Source organism: Hippocampus bargibanti, linkage group LG07 (assembly GCF_051943395.1).
Source record: "Hippocampus bargibanti isolate YZ-2025 linkage group LG07, ASM5194339v1, whole genome shotgun sequence".
Lineage (NCBI taxonomy): Eukaryota > Metazoa > Chordata > Actinopteri > Syngnathiformes > Syngnathidae > Hippocampus > Hippocampus bargibanti.
Genome location: NC_142740.1, coordinates 18,602,709 through 18,615,770, shown reverse-complemented (window position 1 = coordinate 18,615,770; position 13,062 = coordinate 18,602,709). Strand labels below are relative to the sequence as shown.

Below are 13,062 nucleotides of genomic sequence, written 5' to 3'. Positions count from 1 at the left end.
CAGAGAACTTCTGAAGGTGGCAGGTTGGGGTGTTGTAGTTGAAGTCCGAGGTGTAGAGGGTGAAGAGGAATGGAGCCAGGACTGTTCCCTGCGGCGCTCCGGTGCTGCAGAGAAGCCTGTCCGACTCACAGTTCTTTACCCTCACGTACTGTGGCCTGTTTGTGAGGTAGTCTGTAATCCAGGATGTGAGGTGATGGTCGACTCCGGCATGCTGCAGTTTGTCCCCCAGTAGACTTGGCTGGATGGTGTTGAAGGCACTGGAGAAATCGAAGAATGTGATCCTCACCGTGCTCCCAGCATGGCTCCTCAGTTTTTTTTTGTTGCTTAAATTAACTACCAAAAATCTTGAAAAACGAATTACGTTTTTACTCTTGTAAAAAATACACTATATCAAATATTTTTATTTATATGGCTTTATTTTTGTATGTGCATAGAGAGCATCCACTGCCTTTCACTTTCCCCGTGGTTACTTATTTGACCCATTCTCTGACTCCAGCACGTTCTTTGCCATATATGATTCTGGTATGATTCTTTGAGAAAGTGTTTTCAGAATCAGAAGCCTTTAATAGCCCAACAATGGGGATATGTCCTGCTCTGAATTGCATAGATTGGGTTGAGAGCGTGAGTATATTTTCTGAATCCTTTGTCATCTACAGTTGAAAATGGCTGAAAAGCACTTGCAATCATTTTACCCACTTTTATTTTGTCTTTGTAGTGCTATCAAGCTCTGTCGTCTCAATATCCTGTGACTGTAAAGTGACCTTGAGAGTTTTGAAAGGCGCTTATAAATAAAATGTATTATTATTATTATTATTAGTCACAGTGTGCTTCTGTTTCCCTAACCCCTCCCTCTTCTCTTCACAGCTGCAGTGTCATTAATTCTCCCCTTCCTCCCCTACCACGGGTCTTGACCAATCACGTGCGGCTTTAACCGAAGACTGGGGGCGGGGAATAGAGGCGAATAAAAGTTGGCTCCCATTTCCGGCTCCTTGTTAGGCTCGTTCGCGAACGACACATCACTATTATACTGGTGTAGCCCCTAAAACTACACACACGAGGAAACATTGACAAATAAAACTATGCCTTCCCTCGCAAATGTGAGTTTACGTACTACTTCCGGGTCAGCTTAGCTCATAGACACGATGCAGCGCTTCTGAGAGACTACATGAATTCGGCGGTTTTGCGTTCAAGAAATGTCCCTCATTATGCGTATGAAAGGTGACATGGTGAGTGTACAGCCACACACTGACGTCATAAAACAAGAGCAACATGGACATTATTATTAGTCGTAGTTGTAGTAGCAGTAGTAGTCGTAGAAGGTCAAATAAGTGAAAGTGAAGCTCGCATTTCTATCTACTCTACCCGTACTCTTAATGTTCTTTAATAATGACGTTATGTAAGACAATCTAAGAGCGGTATTACAGTTAGTAAATGTGCTGCCGCTCCCCGATTTATTATTCTTATGTAAAATTGAATGATATAATGATGACTCCAGTATACCATCACTGATTTCAATGTTAAATTTGTTAAAATATATCATTAAGTAAATACAGTAAAGTCTCGTTATATCGATATCGGATATATCGATAGTCCCGGTTATATCGATACTATTTCTATGCACGCACTGAGAAAATTATATGCAAACCGGGTCGGATATATCGATAGTCCCGGTTATATCGATATTTTTTCGGACTCCCTTGAATATCGATATAACGAGACTTTACTGTATTTCAATATTTATTCTGACAGTTAATTTTTGCAAGTTGACACCGCAGTAATTTCTATGATGACTGAAGAACAAATAGGCAAATATATCACTTTCTATGGTGATCGAACAGCCGTCCTGTTCTTTTGTAAAAGGAAACCTAACATTTGTCAACGAAAATTGTCCAGTAGTGAAAATGAAATGCTCCTCAAAAAATGAAGAGGCAAAATAACATCAAGATCTCTCTCTTAAAGGACAACCGACACACTTTTTTGTTTCCTAACTGACATCAGAAAAACGTTTTATAGCATCTAAAATACCCAAGTCACGCAGGCTGATATTTTTAGTCAAATGCAAAACACCAATAAAAATGAATTAAAGTGTCCCAAAACTACTTCAAAATGACCTCGGCGAGTTTTAGAAGGTCCTCCCCCTTGTTTGTGACGTCACGCCAGGACATCTTGCCTTGCTAGTGAATCAAGACAATGGCTTCAGATTCGGAGAAGATGCTTTCTTGTTACTCATCCAGTTATGAATATGATTCAAATACTTCTGAAGAGGAAAGCATAACTGTTTTCAATCGATGAAAGAAGTCTTTCCGTATCAATTTGAGCCGTCAGGACTCTTATGTAGCATCCCAGAAAATGCACAAAATGGCGCCCAAGCTCCATTAAAAACGGGCTGATTTGTCTGCTGGGAATTTGTGTCAACCAGTATCAAATAGTAGTCTTGGTGCAGCACACAACGATTCACCATTGTGTTATTTATTTATATATTTATTATGTGTTTTCCTTCTAATTTCGCCCTCAACACGAAGTTTTCAGACCAAACAAAGTACCCAAAATGCATTGTGTGTCGCTTTCTCGGTCAGGGGCGTTCCTGACTTCACGTCACGTCAGGAATTGTCACCAACTCAAAAACAAGACTTCCGGAATATTCAGCATGAGTCTTAAAACGTAAAATATAGCTATATATATATATATATATATATGTATATATATATATATATATATATATATATATATATATATATATATATATATATATATATATATATATATATATATATATATATATATATATATATATGGTGGAATATTTGTAAAATACGCACAGTCTAAGTCATTTGAAGTGATTTTACAAATTATGGACACAACTTGTCCGGAGCATCTAAAAATTAGAATAGACTCGTATTGTTCCTCCCCAGGGAAATCTTTAGTAAAAGGCAAAAGATTTGTACGATTTGAAGAGAAGCAAGAGTAGACTGCTAACCAATGTTGAAAAGGGTGATTCCTTTGCTATCCATACCACCCCACAGGGACGGTTTTACACTCAACTACAGTAATGTATCTCGCTCTCGTCATTGCACTGCAAATAATAATAATAATAATAATAATAATAATAATAATAATAATACATTTAATTTACAGGCGCTTTTCAAATCACCCAAGGACACTTTACAATTAAAAGAAATAGGAACACCAGTGATATGTATTTTTATTGTACTTTGAGCACATCTATGCATAACAATCAAATACTATTGTGTTGGTGTGTAGTTCACATCTTAATAAGATTTTTTTGGGTTACTGATGATTGTGGGTAAAGCAGCGAACACCCAGCCAACCCTCGACATGTTTGAGTCACGACATCTGGTAGTGACTAAACTTTATTTGGCATAAAGGATTGTGGGTAAATCAGAGAACACGTATCAGTTGATTTTTAAACGACTCCGACGTAAATTAAGATAATTCTAATTGTTCTGCATATCACCCAGCAAGTGCATAGCGGGGGCGTGTTCACGTTTACAATATATGACTGCATTTTCCTTGTTCAAGTCAGATCCACTCGTTAGCAGTTGGAACAAAGTAGTACAGTCAGTAGTGTGTTCTCCTTCCTCAACTGCAACAATATAAATGGATTATGGAACGCTAATCTGTTATTGTGGAGAAGAAACAACCTAAAAAGCTGTTTATTCATTTTGACATATAAGGAAGCTCCGCTTTCGCAGAGCATCAAAAATTTTGAATAGACTCTTGTTGCTCCTCCCCACGGAAATCTTTAGTAAAAGGCGAAAGATTTATACGATTTGAAGAGAAGCAAGAGTGGACTGCCAAACAATGTTGAAAAGGGTGATACCTTTGCTATCCATACCACCCCACAGGGACGGTTTTACACTCAACTACAGTAATGTATCTCGCTCTCGTCATTGCACTGCAAATAATAATAATAATAATAATAATAATAATAATAATAATAATAATAATAATAATAATAATACATTTAATTTACAGGCGCTTTTCAAATCACCAAAGGACACTTTACAATTAAAAGAAATAGGAACACCAGTGATATGTATTTTTATTGTACTTTGAGCACATCTATGCATAACAATCAAATACTATTGTGTTGGTGTGTAGTTCACATCTTAATAATATTTTTTTTTTTGTTACTGATGATTGTGGGTAAAGCAGCGAACACCCAGCCAACCCTCGACATGTTTGAGTCACGACATCTGGTAGTGACTAAACTTTATTTGGCATAAAGGATTGTGGGTAAATCAGAGAACACGTATCAGTTGATTTTTAAACGACTCCGACGTAAATTAAGTTAATTCTGACTGTTCTGCATATCACCCAGCAAGTGCACAGCGAGGGCGTGTTCACGTTGACAATATATTACTGCATTTTCCTTGTTCAAGTCAGATCCATTCGTTAGCAGTTGGAATAAAGTAGTACAGTCAGTCGTGTGTTCTCCTTCCTCAACTGCAGCAATATAAATGGATTATGGAACGCTAATCTGTTATTGTGGAGAAGAAACAATCTAAAAAGCTGTTTATTCACTTAGACATATAAGGAAGTTCTGCTTTCGCAGAGCATCAAAAATTTGAATACACTCTTGTTGTTCCTCCCCACGGAAATCTTTAGTAAAAGGCAAAAGGTTTATACGATTTGAAGAGAAGCAAGAGTGGACTGCCAACCAACGTTGAAAAGGGTGATACCTTTGCTATCCATACCACCCCACAGGGACGGTTTTACACTCAACTACAGTAATGTGTCTCGCTCTCGTCATTGCACTGCAAATAATAATAATAATAATAATAATAATAATAATAATAATAATAATACATTTAATTTACAGGCGCTTTTCAAATCACCCAAGGACACTTTACAATTAAAAGAAATAGGAACACCAGTGATATGTATTTTTATTGTACTTTGAGCACATCTATGCATAACAATCAAATACTATTGTGTTGGTGTGTAGTTCACATCTTAAGATTTTTTTTTGGTTACTGATGATTGTGGGTAAAGCAGCGAACAACCAGCCAACCCTCGACATGTTCGAGTCACGACATCTGGTAGTTGTAATGATATGAGCAAATCGTATTTGCATGTTCTACTAGTGATGCCTGGCTTTCATGGATCTTTTTGAGCATTTCACTTCTCAAAGTCTTTGGAATGACAATCTTACTGCCTTTGTATATGATGTCATCCACTACAGATAACTCCATCCTGTAGTTCCAATATTCTGCTGCGTCTGGTGAACAATTTTGTTTCACTTCGGGCCATCCATTTTTGATGATTTGTTTCAATTGTTTCAGTGTCTCATCCTTGTTTGTTTCCATCCGTATAATCTCCATCTTTGCATCTGCAACTGGCAATGCACTGGTGATCATGTGTACGTAAGCTTCGACTTCTTCATCCAGTTTAGCCTTCGAGTGCTCCTTCGGGTCAACAGCTCTGGATAGAGTGTCAGCTGTATACATCAGTTTTCCAGGGGTGTATGCGACCTTCAGTGAGTAACGTTGTAGCCTGATCATCATTCGCTGTATACGGAGTGGACAGTCATTTAGTGGCTTTTGAAACAATGCTATTAAGGGCTTGTGATCAGTCTCCACGCTGATTTCTTGTCCTGACACAAATTGATGAAATCTCGCACAGGCATACGTAATGCTGAGCAGTTCTTTTTCAATTTGCGCATAACGTGTTTCCGGATCCGTCATCGAACGCGATGCATATGCTACGGGTTGCCAGCCTTCATGTTTTTGTAGAAGTACTGCACCAAGCCTACTCTGTGATGCATCCGATGATATTTTGATTGGTTTTTCTGGATCATAGAATTTCAGTACTGGTTCCTCTGTGAGCAGCTTCCTCAGTTCATTCCATGCCTTTTCATGCTCATGATTCCATTGCCATTCTATCTTCTTCTCAGTTAGTTGTCTCAGTGGGGCCATCTTTTCTGACAGGTTGGGTATAAATTTTCCCATGAAAGTGATCATCCCATTAAACCGTTGCACATCTTTTTTGCATTGCGGCCTGGGCATGTTTTCTATAGCAGACACTTTTCGTGGGTCTGGTCTGATACCTTCACTGCTTAGGATATCTCCCAGAAATGTCAAATCTGTTGTACCTAGCTGACATTTCTCTTTATTCAGCTTCAGATTTGCTTTTCTTGTTGCTTCTAGCACAGCTTTCAGTCTCTCGTCATGTTGAACTCTGGTGGCACCCCAAATGATGATGTCATCCATCGAGGTATCAACTCCTTCCAAGTGCTCATATATCATGTTGATTGTTTTGTGATAAACTTCAGGAGCTGAAGCAATTCCAAAAGGTAGTCTTAGGAATCTGTATCTTCCAAACGGAGTGTTGAAAGTACATAGTTTGGAACTTGGCTCATCCAGCTTCATTTGCCAAAATCCTGAAGAAGCATCTAGCTTGCTGAAATACTTTGCCTTTGAAAACTGTGTCATAATCTCTTCACGAGTAGGTAGCTTGAAGTGTTCTCTCTTGATGGATCTGTTTAGATCTCTGGGATCCAGGCATATTCTGAGTTTTCCGTTCTTTTTCTCTACGACAACGAGGGAACTCACCCATTCAGTCGGCTCATAAATTTTCTTTATCACATGCCTGCTCTCCATGTTGTCCAATTCTGATTTTAGCTGCTTTTGAAGAGCAAAGGGGACTTTCCTGCATGGATGTATCACTGGTGGCACACTTTTGTCCACTCTGATTGTGTGTTCTCCTGGTAGGCAGCCTAACCCTTGAAACAAGTCTTTGTACTGCTCCATCAGTTGATCATATGCTGTCTCTTTTTGTCTATCCACAACAAAAACTCTCTTCACTAGGTGTAGTCTCTTACATGCCGACAATCCTAGTAGACCCTGCACATCCCTTGGAACTATGATGAAAGATAGCTTATGTAATTGGCCTTTATGTGTCACATTCACAATGCATTTTCCTTTCATTGGTATGACTGAACCCGCATAAGCTGTTACTTTCATATTTGCTTCATGTATTTTTGGTCTCGGCCTGATCTTCATGAAATCAGTCTCTGAAATGACATTCACATTGGCTCCAGTATCCAATTTGAATTTTAGATGAATGTTGTTCACTTTCAGCGTAGTGATCCAATCTCTTTCTCCCCTTCCACAAAGCAACACAGTAGTGACTAAACTTTATTTGGCATAAAGGATTGTGGGTAAATCAGAGAACACGTATCAGTTGATTTTTAAACGACTCCGACGTAAATTAAGATAATTCTGACTGTTCTGCATATCACCCAGCAAGTGCATAGCGGGGGCGTGTTCACGTTGACAATATATTACTGCATTTTCCTTGTTCAAGTCAGATCCACTCGTTGGCAGTTGGAACAAAGTAGTACAGTCAGTAGTGTGTTCTCCTTCCTCAACTGTAACAATATAAATGGATTATGGAACGCTAATCTGTTATTGTGGAGAAGCAACAACCTGAAAAGCTGTTTATTCATTTTGACATATAAGGAAGCTCCGCTTTCGCAGAGCATCAAAAAATTTGAATAGACTCTTGTTGTTCCTCCCCACGGAAATCTTTAGTAAAAGGCGAAAGATTTATACGATCTGAGCAGAAACAAGAGTGAACTGCTGTTCGGCTCTTTCGGCGAGCAACCCCATTGTCAGCCACACTATTTTACATGACGGTCTTTCACTTTGACGTGTCACATTCAGCTTTATCTATACTGTCCTGTTTACTGTATACTTCCTATTCAACACACCAAGTTAGTATGAACAAACAGTAACGTATTGAGGTGTCGTTTATAGCTTATTCGGAACCTTTATTTGGCACAAAGGATTGTGGGTAAATCAGAGACAACGTGAAACTGTATTCGGCACAAAGCATTGTAGGTAAATCATAGAAAACAGAGAAATCAGTCAGTTGATTCTTAAACGACGTAAATTAAGACATTTCGTACACTAAAACAGTTATTTTCAACCACAGTGCCGCTGTACACTAGTGTGCCATGAGAGATCGTCCGGTGTGTCATGAGAAACTATTCAATTCCCGATTCACCATTGTGTTATTTATTTATTTATATATTTATTATGTGTTTTCCTTCTAATTTCGCCCTCAACACGAAGTTTTCAGACCAAACAAAGTACCCAAAATGCATTGTGTGTCGCTTTCTCGGTCAGGGGCGTTCCTGACTTCACGTCACGTCAGGAATTGTCACCAACTCAAAAACAAGACTTCCGGAATATTCAGCATGAGTCTTAAAACGTAAAATATAGCTGTATATGGTGGAATCTTCGTAAAATACGCACAGTCGAAGTCATTTGAAGTGATTTTACAAATTATGGACACAACTTGTCCGGAGGCGTCAGTTGTCGTTTGAGTGTATATATGTCAGTGACGTGCAGTCAGTGGAGGCAGTGGAGGCAGTGCCTCACCTGTCATCATGGAAAGCTGTCATGGAAATATCAAATGAAAAAATAAATTAAACAGTTATATGTATTTATTGATTTGTACTTTAAAGTTCTTGTCCATTTAACTTCACCGTTTTAGGATTTTTTTCTAAATCGCTGAATTTTCACATTTACCGTTCAAATACTAAGTAGAGACGAGCAGTGAGGCAGCAGCCGGCTGAGCCTCACCATGGATTCGATGAGAAGGTTTCTTCAGCCGTCATCTGTACAAAAGTGAAGGTTTCGGACGTTTCGCCTCCTATCAAAGAGGCTTCGTCAGCGAACTAAAGTCTGACTGGTCGTATCGGCCCCATTTATATATCCCTAATGTCCAGACCTGGTGGCGCCGGACACAGCTATGATAGGTCCCTAATCTCAGGTTGGGGGGGGGGGGGGTGCAATGATTATGCGAACTGCTGGCTTGCTCTGCAGTGAGACCGCATTGCTGTCCTTCTGCATATCGTTATTAAAGCGTTCAAACACGTTTAGTATATGAACTAAATTTCTACAGTTTAGCTGGTGTATATAATATAGAGTCATTGTACATTATAAACACTGTAGTCCAGTGTTTATTTTGTTTTATTTTTATCAAAACACTGTGCGTAGGTGAGGCACACAGTTCTCCCGCCTCATGACAGGCAGGGGGCGCTTGTGATTCCAGAGATACTTCTTACTCCACGTCTGCAGAATAATATAATTAGAGACAGAAAGCTACAGTGAACAGTTAGCAAGTAAAGTGCAACCCTGCAGTCATTGTTTCGTGTTGCTTGGCCTCACTTTCAGAATGGAGGATTACATATCTAAATTGAAAGAATTTTCTATACTGGACTATCAATCGAAGCAGGAGGTAATAATTAAAGGAAGACCAACACCGGAGCTAAAAGGTTTGCTTCAGACAACGGGACACAATACTCGCTCTTTTCAGACAGAGTGGTACACACGAAAAGGCTGGCTGTGTGGATGTCCAGCAAGAAACCGCCTTTTCTGCTTTTCCTGCCTTCTGTTCTCAACTTGTGACAATGTCTGGACTCAAATGGGATATCGCGACCTGAAAATTTTACAACGGAGCCTCATCAAAAATGAGCGAAGACTCAACATCAGCATCCACAATGCTAAGGTAAAGGAGAAGCGGGAGATTTTAAAAGATCAAAGTCAAAGTCAAAAGTCAAAGTCAGCTTTATTGTCAAATATGCTAATATGCATGACATACAGCACAGATGAAATCTCATCAATGCCACCTGCTTCCTTGCCAAACAACAGCTGGCATTTCGTGAAAATGATGAAAGTAAGGGCTCTGCTCATCGTGGCAACTATTACATGCTTTCGCTCAGAAAGATAACAGGCTAGCGAGTCGTTTTGGGACATCCACTTTATGTTCTAGCCTGTGAAACAGAATACCGAACGATTTAATTGAAGCAGTTAGTGATGTCATTAGAAATGACATTAAAAAGGAGATCGGTGCAGCCCCATTTGTTGCTGGAGAAGTAGACGAGATTGTCATTCTCAGCACTGAAAACATAAAGTCGGAACAGGACTGATCAAGGACGACTTTCTTCACTGGCAGTGATCTCCGTTGAGACAGAGATACTTTTAAAACTGAAGAAAGATAAGGAAGGCTTCTACAAAGAAGTTATCGATGCCTTTCTTCAGAAGGAGCGGCGCATGGACTAAAGGTAACACGATAAAAACGTTTTTTGAAATTATTTTTTTTCTAATCGTTTGTATATATAAAAAATGCTGACATGAAATTTTAAACAAAATATGTTAACTGTTGCCAATCAAATGGTGAATAAACTACTCTGTAGAGTTCATATGTTTGTAAATCTGACTATGATGACGTCAGTGCCTCACCAGCCATTAACCTCACCGCAAGTCACTGATATATGTATATATATGTTCAAGTTGATGCGTCATAGATTCTTGCAAATATTTACACAGTTCAAACAAAAATAGTTATTTTCTACTTTGTGATTGATGTTTGTATGATTTTGTCAATGTTAATACAATTTGTTCCAAATCATTCTTAACAGTTTTTTTTAAACAAGACGCTACCTGCTGCTGAAATTGAAGAGTGACAATTATGTTGTCTCATCTAAAGGGAGGTGAAAATTCAATCGGGGTGGTGTACTGGTATGCAGGTTTACTATTCAGCATCCACATTAGTTAAGTGTTTGTGGGTAAAGTCAGCAAGCAAGAAAGTATATTTATTGACACCAAGAATGCTTTGACAAATGAACATTTTATATTGTAGATCAAATATATTTTCCTTATAGAGAAACAGCAAATACAAAAAAAAAAACATTCTGATGGCTAGATACGTCTGTGTAAGCTCTCAGTCGTACAGGAGTGGTCCATCGATGAGAAGGTTTCTTCAGCCGTCATCTGTACAAAAGTGAAGGTTTCGGACGTTTCGCCTCCTATCCAAGAGGCTTCGTCAGCGAACTAAAGTCTGACTGGTCGTATCGGCCCCATTTATATATCCCTAATGTCCAGACCTGGTGGCGCCGGACACAGCTATGATAGGTCCCTACCCTCAGGTTGGGGGGGGGCGCGGGACCCCCCCCCCTGTGGCCCCACTGATTGTTCCTACATTCCTGACTAACGATTGGCCTATTACACCCACTCCCCCCGGTATCACCTCAAGCTAGCAACCACTCATTTGACGACAATGAGGTTAAAATCTTAGCGAAAGAACATAGATGGTTTGAAAGGGGGGTGAAAGAGGCGATTCTTATAAAACAACAAAATCCTTCATTAAACCGGTCTGGTGGTGTGAGGTTCAATTTGGATCGTTCATACAATAGCCTGCTCAGGCAAAACAGGTTAGGCAACTTTCGCAATGCTGATGAGGGTCGTTATGCTGATGAGGTGATACCGGGGGGAGTGGGTGTAATAGGCCAATCGTTAGTCAGGAATGTAGGAACAATCAGTGGGGCCACAGGGGGGGGGTCCCGCGCCCCCCCCCAACCTGAGAGTAGGGACCTATCATAGCTGTGTCCGGCGCCACCAGGTCTGGACATTAGGGATATATAAATGGGGCCGATACGACCAGTCAGACTTTAGTTCGCTGACGAAGCCTCTTGGATAGGAGGCGAAACGTCCGAAACCTTCACTTTTGTACAGATGACGGCTGAAGAAACCTTCTCATCGATGATGGCTAGATATTATTAGTCCTCAAACATGTTCCAATTGTCCATTCACGAAGTGAAGTGATTAAAGAAATTATGTACAAGGGGTTGGAAGAAATGACAATGTTCGTATTCAGCATTCAATAAATGTTACTTCTAACATCAGTTGAGGAGCCATAAAATGGTTCGACCCAAACACCAAGCAAAACATATATGGTTATTTCTTTGAGTAATTCATGTTTACATTTGAATATAAAACAATACAAATAAATACAATTCCAGTTTGATTGGTATTTGGAAAGAAAAATTATTTCACCAAAGGTTAATGTCTATAAGTGTATGTACCCCAGTCAAGGATGACACCTCATACCGATGTCCAAAACATTTATTGTGGAACACCGTCAAATGTAAAATACATTTAAAACAACACGAGTGGTCTATAAGAATTTGTTTTTGACATGGTAGAAAAGCTCCACAGCAGCAGAGCACCAAAAAAATTCACGTAGACTCTTGTTGTTCCTCCCCACGGAAATCTTTAGTAAAAGGCGAAAGATTTGTACGATTTGAGCAGAAACAAGAGTGAACTGCTGTACCAGGGTCTAAAAGGGTGATACATTTGCAATCCATACCACCCCACAGGGACGGTTTTACACTGAAATATGTTGCCTTTGACATCACACTGCAAATTATAACCTGCAATATGTTTATTTTCTGTAGGTTGATGACATTGATGCCAAACAAACAAGTACTGGTACAATTATGTTGGTGTGTAGTTCACAACTTAAATGGATGTGAACTACGTATCGGCCCTATAAATAGGGCCGATACGACCAGTCAGACTTTAGTTCGCTGACGAAGCCTCTTGGATAGGAGGCGAAACGTCCGAAACCTTCACATTTGTACAGATGACGGCTGAAGAAACCTTCTCATCGATGGACCACTCCTGTATGACTGAGAGCTTACACAGACGCACATCTTAAATGGAAAACATTTTTTGGGATACGGATGAATGTGGTAAAGCAGCCAACACCCAGCCAACCCTCAACACGGCTGACTAACTACATCTGGTCTTGACTAGGTGTAACTGCAGCTGATATATTTGTTGAAATTCAAGTTTCATTTTACTAAGAAGACAGCAAGGATCGACATGCTTTATCGCTGTATTGTTTAGCAAGGAAAAGACAAAAGAACAAAGACCAAACACTTCTCCCCTCCAGGGACCTATCATAGCAGAGTCCGGCACCGCCATGTCTGGACAGTAGGGATATATATAGGGCCGAAACTACCAGTAAGACCTTAATTTGCTGACAAAGTTTCTTGGATAAGAAGCGAAACATCCGACACCTTCAAAGAAGTACAGATGACGGCTGAAGAAACCTTTTCATTTATGTCAAAACAATCACGTCAATTGTCAAATATGACATCTGTGTAAGCTCTCAGTCATACAGGAGTGGTACATCGATGAAATCAAATATGGCTCACATGAACTTCAATCATGAACTCCATATGTA

General features: G+C 39.6%; 5 non-coding genes across 5 annotated transcripts; all 5 read right to left on the bottom strand.

Moving 5' to 3' along the window:
* Positions 1 to 2,853: 2,853 nt before the first annotated feature.
* Positions 2,854 to 2,968, bottom strand: LOC148895682 (U5 spliceosomal RNA). Its single transcript, XR_016115674.1, has one exon. It is a non-coding gene; the product is annotated as a U5 spliceosomal RNA (small nuclear RNA).
* Positions 2,969 to 3,697: 729 nt separating this feature from the next.
* LOC148895681 (U5 spliceosomal RNA) lies at positions 3,698 to 3,811 on the bottom strand. Its single transcript, XR_016115685.1, has one exon. It is a non-coding gene; the product is annotated as a U5 spliceosomal RNA (small nuclear RNA).
* A 749-nt stretch (positions 3,812 to 4,560) lies between these two features.
* On the bottom strand, positions 4,561 to 4,671 carry LOC148895680 (U5 spliceosomal RNA). Its single transcript, XR_016115673.1, has one exon. It is a non-coding gene; the product is annotated as a U5 spliceosomal RNA (small nuclear RNA).
* Positions 4,672 to 7,486: 2,815 nt separating this feature from the next.
* Positions 7,487 to 7,600, bottom strand: LOC148895679 (U5 spliceosomal RNA). Its single transcript, XR_016115684.1, has one exon. It is a non-coding gene; the product is annotated as a U5 spliceosomal RNA (small nuclear RNA).
* Positions 7,601 to 12,019: 4,419 nt separating this feature from the next.
* LOC148895678 (U5 spliceosomal RNA) lies at positions 12,020 to 12,134 on the bottom strand. The gene has a single exon (XR_016115668.1). It is a non-coding gene; the product is annotated as a U5 spliceosomal RNA (small nuclear RNA).
* Between the last annotated feature and the right edge of the window lie 928 nt (positions 12,135 to 13,062).